Genomic DNA, 13,965 nt, shown 5'->3' on the forward strand with positions numbered 1-13,965 from the left:
ATATAAATAGTGCTGTCTCCAGCCAGACTCGCGCCCCCAGCGCACGCCCCCGCAGGGCCCCGCGCCTGCCCGTGTCACTCGGAGTCGGCCCCCCTCCGCCGGGAGGGGGCGGGGAGTGGACAGACGCAGCTTCGCTGCTTCCCGCTTCCCATTCACAGATTCATTCTTAGGGCAACCGCTCCGCCCCGGACTCGCTGTGAATGGGTTGATGCCCGCGCGCGGGGACCACCAGGTCCTCCGGAGCTGTCGCCCGCGCAGGGGCGGTCCTCCCTCGCGGGCACCCGCGCCCTCGCCTCGGTGAGGGTGGCAGTTCTCTACGTGACCACCTTCAGGGGAACAGGGACCTGCCCTCTCCTGCCCATTCATCCCCAGGGTCTTCTCTGCCCCCGAAATGCTAGACCGCCGAGCCCAGGCTGCAGCTCAGCCCCCGCACCGCCGAGAGCCAGATGGGCGGCAGAAGCGAGCGAGCCTGCCTGATGGCAGCAGCAGAGCGGCGGCGGCCACGTGGCACGGGGCCGTGGCTGGGGCCCAGGGTGTCGCCTCCCTCTGCGCCCCGCGGGCCGCCCAAGCTCAAGCCTAAGCTCCCTCCACGCCAGGCCCCCAGGGGTGCGCGGCTCCTGGGAGAGGGTGCGGTGCACACGGGCTGCGCAGGGACCACTCAGTGGGTTTCCCACGCAACCCGATCGCCAGGAATCCGTGGGCGCTCGCTCGGTTGGCAGGGCCCATGCGGGACCCTGGGTAGGACCTGGCCCCCAGGCTGGACAGTGCCCCCACTTCTCACTCAGCTCCCCAAAAGTGTGCAAAGGCACAGCAAGGTGTCCTTGGGTCGCTGGACACAGAAGTGGCCGAGGTGAACCTGAGCACCTCTGCGGGGCTGGGTCACAGCAAAAGCTCAGGTGTCTGGTGACAAACTGCACTGAGGCCTTCGAGCTGGGTTTGGCACTGCCTGCCAGAGGGGGTTGTAAGAAGCTGCCCGGTCACCTGGAGGTGGCCCCCGTGCTCACGCCCGGTCGAAGGCCATCCTTCCACTGGGGCTGGGGACTCCAGCTCCTGTTGCTGGTAAAGGACATGACTTCACATCTTCCTACCCACTCCAACTTGTCTACTGGGTCCTTATCTCACACACACATACCTGCTCATGCATACACAGGCACGCACGGGCACACATGCTCATGCATGCACATGCATGCACGGGCACACACGCACACATGCACATACATGCACGGGCACACACGAACACATGCACATGCATGCACAGGCATGCACAGGCACACAGGCACACACGCACATGCACGCACAGGCACACACGCACACATGCTCATGCATGCACATGCACACACAGGCACACAGGCACACATGCACATGCATGCACATGCACGCACAGGCATACGCGCACACATGCTCATGCATATACGTGTGTGCACAGGCCGCACAGGCATACGCACACACATGCTCATGCATATACGTGTGTGCACAGGCACACACATGTATGCACGGGCACACATGCGTGTGCATGTGCGCACACGCACACACAAACTCGCACACATGCACACACACACACACACACACCGCCATTTCTCCCATGGAAAAAGGGGAGGGGCCATCCCTGAGCCTGCCATTCCTCCCATGGAAAAAGGGGAGGGGCCATCCCTGAGCCCACCTGCTCCCTCCTCCCCACGCAGTCTCTCTCCAGCAGGCGCCCTGGGCCACCTCTGTTGTCTCCTCTCCCTGACTGGTAGGAGCCCCGGCGAGGCCGGCATGAGAGGCAGAGCTGACAGAGGGAGGCCTGGGAGCCCGGGTCCTCCGGCCTCGGGCTGGAGGGCGACAGACGGTGAGGGGCCTCTGGCCACGGGAAGGAGTGGGCCCTGTGTGCAGAAGGCCGCGGGGTGTTTTCAGTAGATGAAATGGCGTCCTGCGTGGGTTAGACAAACGGCTGGTGGGTCAGAGGAGGTGAGCCCGGGGTGGGGAGCAGCCAGAGAGGCCGTCCCAGGGGCCCGGAGGCGAAGGACGGGGGAGCAGTGGCCCAGCATGGCGACCGGGCGGCGGGGAGGATGGGAACAGCTGGCGGATGCACGCGTGCTGCTGGGCGTCTGAGGAAGATGAAACCCGGCCAAGGAGAACAGGGTGGCAGAGGCGGGGGCCACGCCGGCTGGCTCCCCTTCCGTTACAGCCGGTACCTGTCACCTTGCACGCCTGGAAAAGCCCCGCCACCACCCCCGCCTTTGGAAACTGGGGTCGAGGAGCTCGGCCGAGCTCAGCTGAAGACTCGCAGACGCGGACGCACAGGGGCCTGCGGTTCTCTCTCCTGCCTTCTGGCCACCGTTCCCCGTGGCACGGCCGTGAACAAGTCCAATGGCAGGACATTGCGTGGGCCGAAAGGCCACGTCACCTGAGCTACAGGAAGGAATGAGCAGGGGTCCCATGGCCTCCGAGGGCGTGTCCTGCCCCCACAGCCAGGGCGTCACCCTGCACCGTCCCCACGCGTCCTGGTCCCATGCTCCCGCTTGCAAACGCCCTCCGGGACCGTACGGAGCCCTGGAAGAACACAGGCCACAGCCGACACTGGAGGGGCCCGGCCTCCCTCGGCCGGACGCGTCTTGTTGTCCTCTCTCTGGGAAGCGTGTTTGCGGGGTCTCCTCACTCCAAGCGGTGAGACCTTTGGACAACAGGGCGCTCACGGTGACCGCCGAGAGCAGGCGGGGAGCAGGCAGACACACAGCACGTGCCCCGGCAGCGGCCTGCTCAGCCGACACCGCCCGGGAACACGGGGCGCCCGGCCCCACACAGCCGGATGCCGGCCTTGACCACCGGCCCTGCCCGTCCTATGCCCAGAAGAACTTCTGCGTGTGGGGAACGATTTTCATACAGGGTCAGACAGGGGAAGTCTGCGTAGCTCAATTAACATTGTGAATGGATTAGATCCAAAAATAAAGGTTCGGCACCTAACCTTTGATTGGTAGAGTCGAAAGGAACATTCAAGAACCGGATGAGGCTGATTTCCCGGCCCCCAGACTCCACGTTGTTAATGAAGAAGATGAGCGATGGGGCCTTGCAGCTGTTTTGTTTTTTTGAGAGGGAAGACATCGACTTCTGCATCACGTTCAGGTTTTGACATCGATCAAAGGCAGATATATTAGTTACATCTCATCTGTTCCTCTTCTTCCCCAAGAAACAGAGCTTAGTTATAAATATCGCGTCTGTTTAGATTTCATCGCACACTTTTGTAATATTTTTATTTGGAAATAATTTCAAATTTACGGAGAAGCTGCAAGAATGAAAACAATTCAAAGACCACCCGTGGGCCCGTAACCCAGCTTCAGCTCCTGCTAAGCTTTCGCCCCATTGCCCCGGCAGTGGGCCACTTGCGTGCTCTCTATTCTTTAAATCAACTATAAGGAGTGACGTACCTCCTGGCCCTTCACCCCGAAAACGCTTCCCCGTGTATGTCCTCAGAAAAAGGATATTTTTTAATATAAACACAGCTGTGTTGCCAGCTTCACTAAATTAACATTACTGATACAGTACTTTTTTCTAATCTCTGTCCTTATTCCAATTTTGTCCAATGTCCCTTAGAATGGCGGTCCCCAACCTTTGTGGCCCCAGGGACCGGGGCTCCTCTGAGTATCTGACGCCTGAGGATCCGAGGCGGAGCCGAGGCGGTGATGCTGGCGCTGGGGGCGGCTGCAGACACAGATGCCGCTTCGCTCGTCCACTCACTGCTCACCTGCTGCTGGGTGGCCCGGTTCCTAACGGGCCATGGAAGGTACCGGTCCTCGGCCTGGGAATTGGGTCCCGACCCCCGCCGTCCACTCTAGAACGGAATGCAGTCTAGGTCAGGGATCGCATTTAATTGCCCTAGTTTTTAGGTCCCTTCCACCTGGGGCACTTCCGGAACCTTCTTTGTCGCTCGTGACACAGACGTTTTGAAAGAATATAGACTCCCCTTCCCTGTTTTCAACAAAACGCTTCTTGGTGTGGGTTTGTTTGCCTCTTCCAGCTGTTAGGTGGAGGTCATGTGTTCTGGGGGCGGAGGGAGACTGTCGATTTCAGAATTTCTCACCTGGAGGCTCCGAGGCCCACTGGTTCTCAGTGGCACTCTGGGTTCTGATTGGGTTCTGATTGGGGTCCGGTCCGAGCTCTCCCCTGCATCGTTATTCTTTTCGCGTCCCTTGCCACCGAAAAGCAGTCTGTGAGCGAACACTCTGCTCCTCGTCACAATCTGCCGAGTTGGCTTCCGGCGAGGGTTCTGCCGTGGCTCACGTGGGCCGTGACGCCTCCAGGTGGGACTGTCTCCACGGTCGCGCGGAAGCCCGCGCTCGCCCCTCGCTCGCTGGCTCGTGTGTTAGTGATATGCGAGTATTAAAGTCTTAGTGACGCATAAATGCTTACGTTTAGCGGTAGACAATTCATTCTTGTGTCGTTATTTCGCTCGTATTCGCTCCATTAGAAGGGCCAGCAGGACCTCGCGAGCGGGCTCCTGTGTCCGCGTGACGTGCTCCCATCGGCACAGCACGGTGTTTCCGGCCCACCTTGTGCCCCCCGGCCCCAGCCTGGAATCGGCCATTTCTCAAGGAACGCTGGTCCGTAATAAACGTATGCTATTATCTGCTCTTTCGCGATTTGCTGTTCCTCGCTTAATCGCAGCCCCTGGAAGTCACTCCTTCGCTCTCTCGGTGTCTTTCTCATTTTCCTAGAGCCGCCAGCTCTCGACCGTGAGCGTGACGCGGTTCATCCAGCCGAACGCCTGTGCTCGGACCTTCGGATAATCGCCAACGCTTTACAACTACAAATGACACCGTGATACGTCACTTGGTGCGTTTAGGTACATACTGTCAGGTGTAACTTCAGGATAAATTCCTAGAAGTGGTATTGCTTAGCCACAAGGCGAACAGAAACAGTTTTGTTAGATATTATCGAATTCTTCCTCAGAGGGTTTGCACCAGCTTGCAATTCACCTACCGTTTTCTTTTCAAAAGAAAAACAAATGACATTTCCCACGTGTAAACAGATCTGCATTAGTGAAAAAATATGCACTACATTTTAAGGAAGTATTCGCTTCGCTGAACTGGAACGGTCGGGGTCCAGGGCTGCTTCCTCCCCAGGCAACGCCGGGCGTGACGAACTCAGGCTACATAAACGTCGGCTTCCTAACCTGTGCCTACTACGCCGAGCGTAGATTGCGAACCTGGTGCATCCCTCTCGGCTACGTAATAGATACACGGAAGAGAAATCGGCTGGAACCAGGCGTGGTTTCCGCTCTCCGTTCCCTCACGCTCTCGCTCAGAGCAGGTGGGGAAGTCGTTTGGTCTTATCGAGACTCTGTTTCCTCGCCTGTAACATGGGGACAGGAATAATACTTCCCCTGACTACCTAGTAGTTTGGTGTAAGGATCAAACGTGTGTGTTATCTATAGACAGAATGTCAAAGTGCAGTCTCTCTATATCTACCTATCATCTGTCTACCTATAAATTTATTATCTGTCCTTCTATGATCTATCAATCTATCTGTCATCTATCCTCTATCCATCATTTATCTATCATCTCTCAATCTATATGTATCTATCAACTGTCATCTATCTGTCATCTATCTACCATGTATGTATCTATCTATTGTCTCTATACGTCCACAGACTTTGAAACGCCTCCCTTCCAGGAGAGCAAGGGCGAAGAACATTTAACTGAAATTTAGGAAACCTGCATTTTTTTCCTTCATTTTCATCCCCACCATGGTTAACGCACTGTTTAATTCTAGAAATGCCATTTCGTCTTTCCGTATCTGATCTTCCGTCCTTAGAAAATGAAAGGGTTGGGCTCACTCCCCGGTAAGATTCTTTCTGGTCCTAAGATGCTGTGATTCTTCAGGCAACCGAGGGCGGGCCAGTGTGAGCACCACACCTCTGAGGGGATGCCACGCCCTGCTTCAAAGTTCTTCACTAAGAAATAAATTATTTGAAAATGGAACTTTTAACAGAGAAGCCGCTACAGTTCCCGAAAGTGTAAGACCGTTTTTCCTCCCGGGAGGAAAAAGCAGGACCGGCCGCCTTTGATGCAGCGGAAAGTACGCGGGCTTTTCCCGTCTTTCCGTAAGGCGGCGGGTAATTATTTTGAGCTCGGTCGGCTCACAGAGGCGCCCGTAAGAAAGGAGAAGGGGAGGCTGTCTGTGCACCTGCTCCCGCCACCGCTCTGGTCTGGGCTCAACTCCAGTGACAAGACGTAACAAACCTCGCCTGGCAGGAGGAAAGCGAAGAGAGAAGCTGGGAAGGACAGGGGCCTGTCGGCACGGCTGATGACGTCGAAGCTCTGGGTCTGAGACGGTGGCGTCTTCTGGGCTAGGAGTCGCTGGGCCACATGGACCCAGGCAGGGCCTGCTGCTCGCTCTGGGGTGGCCGCTGCCGCCTTGGTCTTAGACCTCCTGCCAGCGCCCCATCACGGGCCCTGGGAATTAAGATGGGCTCACAGTCTCCAGCCCTCGCCAGGCCCCGGGCCCCTCTGTGCCCTCTCTCATTCTCCCCGTGGCTCGGATCCAAGCCTCACTGGGCTTGTGCACCCCGCCTCCCTCTGGAAGCCATCAGTGTCACGGAAAGTCCCTTCCCCTCTCTGTCCCCAAGTACCACGCAGGCCATCTGCTCTTCACTGTCCCCAGTCCCGCCCCCTCTACCCCACACCCGGCGTCATTTCATGAAAGGATGTCTGACCAGATGACACCCGGTCCAGAGCCCATGGCCTTCTGGCCGCAGACAGCCCGTCGCTGCTGGGCCTCGCTCACCCCGCCAGCTTTGGCTCCCCACTCCCCAAACACACAGAGGCCCTGAGGTCCCCAGACACACCAGCTCCTGCAGGCCTCCCACAGTGGCCGAGGCCCCGCTGGGCGGTACAGTGTCGTGTCTGGGTTCGTGTACCAGCGGAGACACGGTCCTCCAGGAGCAACCGGGGCCCTGGAAGCGGCCACTGCTGGCCGGTCGGCGGCTCAGCGATGCCAGAGCCGTTCAAGGCGCCTCCTGACCCGTAACTTCCCCTGGTCCCTTCACGGGCGACTCGTCTGCTCGGGTCCAGGTGCCATTTTGTGCTCGAGGCATAAAGATGATCCAAGAAAGACTGACGTCTGCTCCTTTCATCAAGAAAAGTGCAACTTGCCCAGAAACCTTCGGGAGCTGGCCTACATCTCGTCGGCAGGACTATGTTGCTGACACGGCCACCAGAGAAGAGGGAGGGCTGCTTCCGCCGGGGCCGCGCGCCTTGCACCCCAAACAGACCAGATCTGCTGAAGACGAGAACTGGGAGACGCAATCACAGCGTCTGTCGCGTGTCAACAGCGTCCGTCATGTGTCAGCCCCTGTCACGTGTCTGTTGCGTGTCAACAGCATAAGTCACGTGTCAGCCCCTGTCACGTGTCTGTCGTGTGTCAACAGCATCCGTCATGTCTCAGCCCCTGTCACGTGTCTGTCGCGTGTCAACAGCATGTCACGTGTCAGCCCATGTTGCATGTCCACAGTGTGTTGCGTGTCAGCCCCCCCCCCGTCTGCAGCCTGGCTCACAAGAGACGGACCATCAGGGTTGGCCAGAAGGAAGTCGAGGGGATTCCAGTGTTACCACTTCAGTTCGCACCTACCTTAGCACGAAATCCTTTCTGGAAGGTTACCAGACACAGCAGCCATCGTTCTAGTCAGACCCGACATGGTTCGATGTAGTACAAACCTTTCTTTTTTAACGACTTCAATTTCCTCGTGAGATTTCACGCCCATCCCCCATTAGTGACCGCGGATATTGGCCACTTTGTGAAGAGAAAAGTATGTCAAATGTCCTCTGCCGAAACATCTCGATTTTAGAACAGCGACGGATACGCCGTGACAGAAACAGCACTGAGAATCGAGCCTAACGCTCTTCGAGGGGCGGACATGAGAGGCTTTAAAGAAAGCGAAAAATTGCTAGGGCAAGCCAAATGCCAACGTCGAAAAATTCTCCTTTGCAGTACAAAATGAAAAAATTAGGACTCAGCTCCCAGCCTGAGTCGCACTGGACCACCTGCTGTCCGACCAGGCGCCCTTCGGGAAGAAACACGTTTTCACGACGTTCGGGGCGGTGCGGCCACGTCTCTCCGCTGCTGCTGAACTGTCCTCGCTCCCAGCCCGTCCCCAAGATGACCGGCAGCAGCTCGGCACCGGGTTTCCCCACATGCGGGGTCGGCGAGGAAAGCTGCGATGTCGCTGTTCTCACGTTCGAGATGGTTCTCAGCACGCTCCATGTCAGAGCTCCTGTCGCAAACCTGGAATTTTCCGTTGAGAAATGCTAAGATTTTTGACTCACCGACGCGTAAGAAAACAGGCTGTCCCAGCGTGTACCCATTTATAACTTGATCTTCGATCAAAAGTTTTTTTCAATGACTTATTTTGGTAACCATGGCAATGTTAAAATAAGACATAAATGTATATAATGAGTGTTGTAAGAGGGTTATTATGGTATGTATCGTGCATGTTCAAAAGATCAAAGATGGAAAATTTTCCACAACCGCATATCCGTGGAAATTCTATCCAAATCGAGGAAGAATGGCAATGAACACCTTTAATTTATTTCAAATGTCTCGAGATCCCTTTCTTAAAAAGTTGCTTGTGTCTACCAATTGCCTTTAATATCCTGAGACACATTTATCTTAAATACTGAAAATAGCTGATCCAATCTTTCAACTGCAAGTAATTGTAAAAGGAAATGATGAATTATAAGGGTTCACAGACCACAGAAATGGAAACATCCTGCCCAAGGGGAGAAAACCGAAGAAGCAAAAAAACAGTGAGCGTTTTGCCTGGGGATGGTCCCAGCCCATAGGCACAAGGGCGTGGGATCGACCCCTCTTCCCACCGAGTTTGCAACCACGCTGGCTGGTGATAAAGAGCTTGAACTTGAACATCAGCCATGCGAACAAGCTGTCCTAGCCTCTGCCCATCCTCTCCGCCTACAGACTTTTCCTTTCACTCACTTAGTCTTAGAAAACAGGCACGTTGAGCATCGTCCGTGTGCCGGGCACAGCCCAGCACGCACTGGGGCACAGGCTGGGCGCCAGCAGCGGGGTCAGCGCCTGGGGGAGTTTGCGCTCTTGGGGCTGGCAGGACGGGACGATGAGGACATCGCGTGTGTCACTATGCAACTAAGAGTTGTGGTATATGTTTGCTATGAAGGACCCACGTGGTACGGTCGCAAGCCACACTGGAGCTGTGTGCTTTGGGGTGGGATAGAAAGAGGTAGGAGCAGGTGTCTCTGAAGTGATATTTTCACGGGACCTCAAGGCAGAGTGCGTGTTATCCAGGGAACGGGAGGTGGTTCTAGGTGGAGGTGCTCAAGGGAGAGAGCCTTCTGGAGACTGAGGGAAGGTGTGCAACGGGCAGTCAGGGACGGTGCGATTGGGGCTGATGAGCCAGGAAGGACCCACTACCATGGGCCCTGGAGTCGGGACTCAGGATCGGGTCGAGCCGGAGGCGCAGGAGTCCGCCACTTGTTACAGCAGCAGAGCCTCTCGTGCTGACTCATGAGGACAGAGGGACAGCAGGGCCCGCTCCGCCCTGGCTCCACGTAGCACCCTCGCGGGACACTGGAGAGCCACGTCCCTTTCCAGGTACACCTGCGCCAGAGCACAGAGAGCACTGCAGTGCCCTGGGGGGCGGGGTGATGCTCTGCTCCCATAGAAAGAGCAGCTGGGGAGCCGCCCAGCCCGGCAGGATGTCCGGCCCAGCCCAGACCGGCTACAAACGAAAACGCGGAGACGCTGGCTCAAAATTATTAAGAATTGTGAGAAGGCGAACGCCAAGTCCCGACCAAGCCTGAGGACCCCGTGTGACTACAGAGTTGGCCCTGTGTCCAGCTCACTTTCCACTGACTTCACGCTGGCCAGCTGTGTCTGCCCGCCCCCTTCCCCGCAAGCAGACTGCGCGCCAGCGCTGGTGACTGCCCACCTGAGTCTCAGGGACGAAGCCACCACTCATCCGCGGAGTGCCGCCCTGGTGACAGGAGGGGACCCCAGGGGTCTAAAGCAGGAGCGAAGCCACTAAAGGAGCAATGGCCCGAGAGAGCCTTAGTCGATCCGTGAGCAAGTCGGCTCCGGGCCTCCGAGTTCGCGGCGAGCGGTATCTCCTCGCACGAGGCCGTGAACCCTGACAGGTGCCTTAGGGTGGTCTCCAGAATCAACGCCCCACACATGTCCACGCCCTAGTCCCCAGAACCTGTGACTGTGGCCCCTGACGCGGCAAAGGGGACTCTGCAGTGGGATCAGGATGTGGGCCTCGTGACGGGGAGAATAACCTGAGTTATGACGCAGGTGACCAGGGCCCAATTTAATCACACGGATCCTTGAGAGAGGAGGTTCCGGGCTGTGGCAGATGGACCAAGGGGCCAGGAGCCAAGGCCCGCGGGTGCAGGGAAAGGCCGGGCTCGCGTTCCAAACCCCAGCGACACCTCGGTTTCGGCCCGGGTAGACCATGTTGGACTTCGACCCACACCGTTCGATGACAAATTCGCGGTCCACATTCGTGGTCCTCTCTCGGCGGCCTAATTCGTTTAGGTCAGCAGTAACTAAAAGATGTTGAAATGATTTTTCTTCAAAAAAATATTCATTACGTTTCCTGGCGTCCACGTAGTGTTGGGGACAGCGGTCTTGGGGTGCCTCCGGCAAGGCATCGTCACGGGTCCAGCGCGTGTAAGAACTCGGTCCACTCCCAGATACTCTCCAACAGGTACGATGATCTTTGGGGCGCAATACGAGAAGCCGAAAGCCCTTAGCGTCTTTGTATCTTGTCTCATTCTGGTTTTAAGGCAGCAGAAGGTACATCTGAACCTGGATGTTTGCAGCGACGGGCGCCAGCCTGAGGGGGGCTGTTCTCAAAACTGGCAGTTCGCGGAGGACCCCGGAGCGAGGCGTCCCTTCTAAGAGGCATTCATGTTTGTCGGTTCGTTATTGTGGTAAGATGCACGTCACAGAGCCGTCCTTAGCGTACAGCTCAGCGGCGCTGACGACATCCACAGTGTTGTGCAGCCACCAGCATTGTGACCTAGTATTTTTTATCGTCCCAAACAGAAACTCTGTCCCCACTAAGCTGTGAGTCCCCACCCTCCCCCTCCCCCGGCCCCCCGGCACCTCCCTTTTCCGTCCGGCCTCCGTGAACGTGCTGAGTCCAGGAACCGCAGAGGAGAGGAATCGCACACCCACACGCGTCTTCTCGTATCTGCCGCACACTGTCCTCGAGGCCCCCCCGTGCCGCGGCCGGTGTCTCCGTGCCACTCCTTTTCACCGAATGACACCTGGTCGCACCAAGAGGCCACACTTGTCTCTCCATTCACCAGCTGATGGACATCTGGGTTCTTTCCGCCATGTGGCCACCGTGAGTGATGCTGCTCTAGATGGAGGCGCATGGGGACCCCTGCGTTTCACTCTAAGGTGTAATGAGGCTTTGCTGGAGGTTAGTAGGAAGTTGCAACGAGAGGGCTTCTCGCGAGCTCCCCGCACCAGGAGGATGCTGCAGCTGGGCTCGAAGGTCAGTGCCGCTGGCCCGTTGCAGATGACACGTGCGCCACGCCAAGCGGGTGTGAAAACAGACATGCCAGAATTTAAGGCCGAGGGCTGAACCGTGGCTGCCAGGTTCAGGCCCCGCCTGTGTGCGGATTTTCCGGCACATTTAGAAGGAAGTAGAACCGGCCCAGTGTTGGTCCAGAAAGCACGAGAAAACCCACGGGTCTGGACATCTGGCCATCCAGGAGCGGCCAGTCCCGGGTGTGTTTTGCCTTGATGGAGATGCAGCATTGACCTTCAGGCCACAAGAGCTGCACCTGCCCCTGATGCCCCGCCCCCTCAGGCTGTCCCCACACGCCAGAAGGTGGGCGTGCCCCTGGGGGCTCAAGCCCTGGGCTTGGCAGGGCTGCGCGGAAACACCCCAGGATGCGGGTGGGCGCAGGGGCGGGATCAGAGTGCGCCCTCGGAGCACAGCTCCCACCGCTGCGCTCTCCTGTCGGGAAGACTTTTTAACACAGAAATAGCCCCGACTCCAGGAGGCTTTGGGCCTCGAGCAGGAGGCACTGGCTGGAGAGGCCGCTGGGGGCATGGCTAGGGGCAGCACAGGTCTGCAGGGGGCTCTGATGATGGCGACTGGAGCCCCCAGGAGCCCCTTCACCTGGGGCTGCAACCTGTAGGCCCCCCCACCCAGCTAGGGTACCCCTCCCCCTCCATCCTGCACCTGCCCCTCCTCTGCTCTCCAAGGCAAACGGAGGGGAGGGGTTGGGGGTGCTGGGGGCGGCTGGGTCTCTGGGGCTGGCCTGAGGGACTGCTGAGCGGGTGCAGGGGGATGGAGGTGTGCAGCGGGGGGGAGCTCGGGGTGCGGAGGGGCTCGCGGGGTGCGGCAGAGGAGAGTGCGGGGGCAGTGCGGAGTGTGAGGGGCGGGTGAAGGGAGAGGAGAGGGAGAGGGTGGGCCAGAAAGACTCGGGGTCCAGAGAAAGGGGTGCAATGGCACCTGGGGTCTCGCGGGGCACGGCAGTGGGGAAGGCAGATGCGGCCGGGGGAGCCGGCCCTCGCGCGCCCCTCGCGGGCCCCCTGCGCCCCCATCACGCGCGCCCCCGCCCGGCTGCTGGCGTCAGAGCTGCCTGCGTCAATGCCGCTCGGTGACACACACGGCTTTTTTTTCCTCTGGCTCCTTTTTCTCAATGAGAGCAGCCTAATGGGATTTTTGTTATCAGACTCATAAATCAAGCCACTGGGGCCGGCGGGCCGGGCACGTGTACTGCACCCCTCCCCCACCCGCGCGCCAGCGGGCCGAGCCACCTTTCCTCCTTTGCAGGAGAAACTTTAAATATTTCATCTGTGCGCTGCGAGGCTGCGGCTCCGCAGGCAGAGCGGCTGCGGCGGGGCGTGACGCCAGGTAGCCAGGGCTAAAAACGCCGCACCCTCAAGAACAGAGTGAAAAATGGGATTTGCGGGCAAAAAGGATGGTCTGAGGGGACGCAAATAGTCTGAACGCCCTGCAGCCGGGGGTGCTGGTGCATGGTTTCTAGCTTCCTCTGCCCTGTTTTTTTTGTGTGTGTGGGTGTTATTGACACAAAACAGAACACCGGCCATGAATGCAAATTAAGGAGCAAATACGTCAGCAGCAAAAGCAGTCTGGAGGGGCAGGAGCCCTGCCGGCTTCTGCATTCACTCCAATGCCTGGTGCACACAGATTTCTAATAATATAAATAGCACGGGCATATCTACGCCCTCCCGTCTCTAAGCAATGGGGTCAGTTAGCCGGTTAGGCATTGTTAGTGCTGGGAGATGCGGGCCAGGGTTAAGCCCCAGGGAGAATGTCCCAGGTTCAAACACAGGTGGAAGCCCAGTGACTGCCCTGAGGGCCCAGGAACCAAGCTAGAAGGGTAAGGAGGCCCAGTTTCCAGCAGAGAACACGAACGTGTGTTCAGGCCGATCATCCACACAGAACGGGAGGGCTTTGCACACTGGTGATCTGGGCACACTGAAGCCAGGTCTCCAGGGCTGCCAGGCTGGGACCGCCCCTTGTCCTCACACTCCCTGGTCAGCCTCTGCCAGCTCAGATCAAAATGTCACACAGTGCAACACCTTTAACTAAAAGTTGGTGCCAGGAGCCTAGTGGCCTGGGAAGAAAGTGGCTACAAAGAGCATTTTTGTAAATTCATAGTAATTTTAACTCTCCTTTCTCCAACCGGTGGCCTCCTCCGTGCCTCCAGATTTCTTTAAAGGTCACAAATGACACCGGGAGCAGAGTGATTGTGTCCATTCTTTCCGATTCCAGACCTTTCTAGTTTCGAATCATGGTTTTCTCTGTTGCCAGTTACAACGGCAGAGGTCCCTGAGCTGGAGACCCAGGCTCAGAACTTCGACAGGGGCAGCTTGTCCGCTGGGTTCAGGTGGGTGGCTTCATTGCCATCCACCGAGGTCTGGCTGCATATTCACTGCAGGAGCGGTCTCTCTGCGTGCGAACTT

Source organism: Pteropus alecto, unplaced genomic scaffold (assembly GCF_000325575.1).
Source record: "Pteropus alecto unplaced genomic scaffold, ASM32557v1 scaffold195, whole genome shotgun sequence".
Classification (NCBI taxonomy): Eukaryota; Metazoa; Chordata; class Mammalia; order Chiroptera; family Pteropodidae; genus Pteropus; species Pteropus alecto.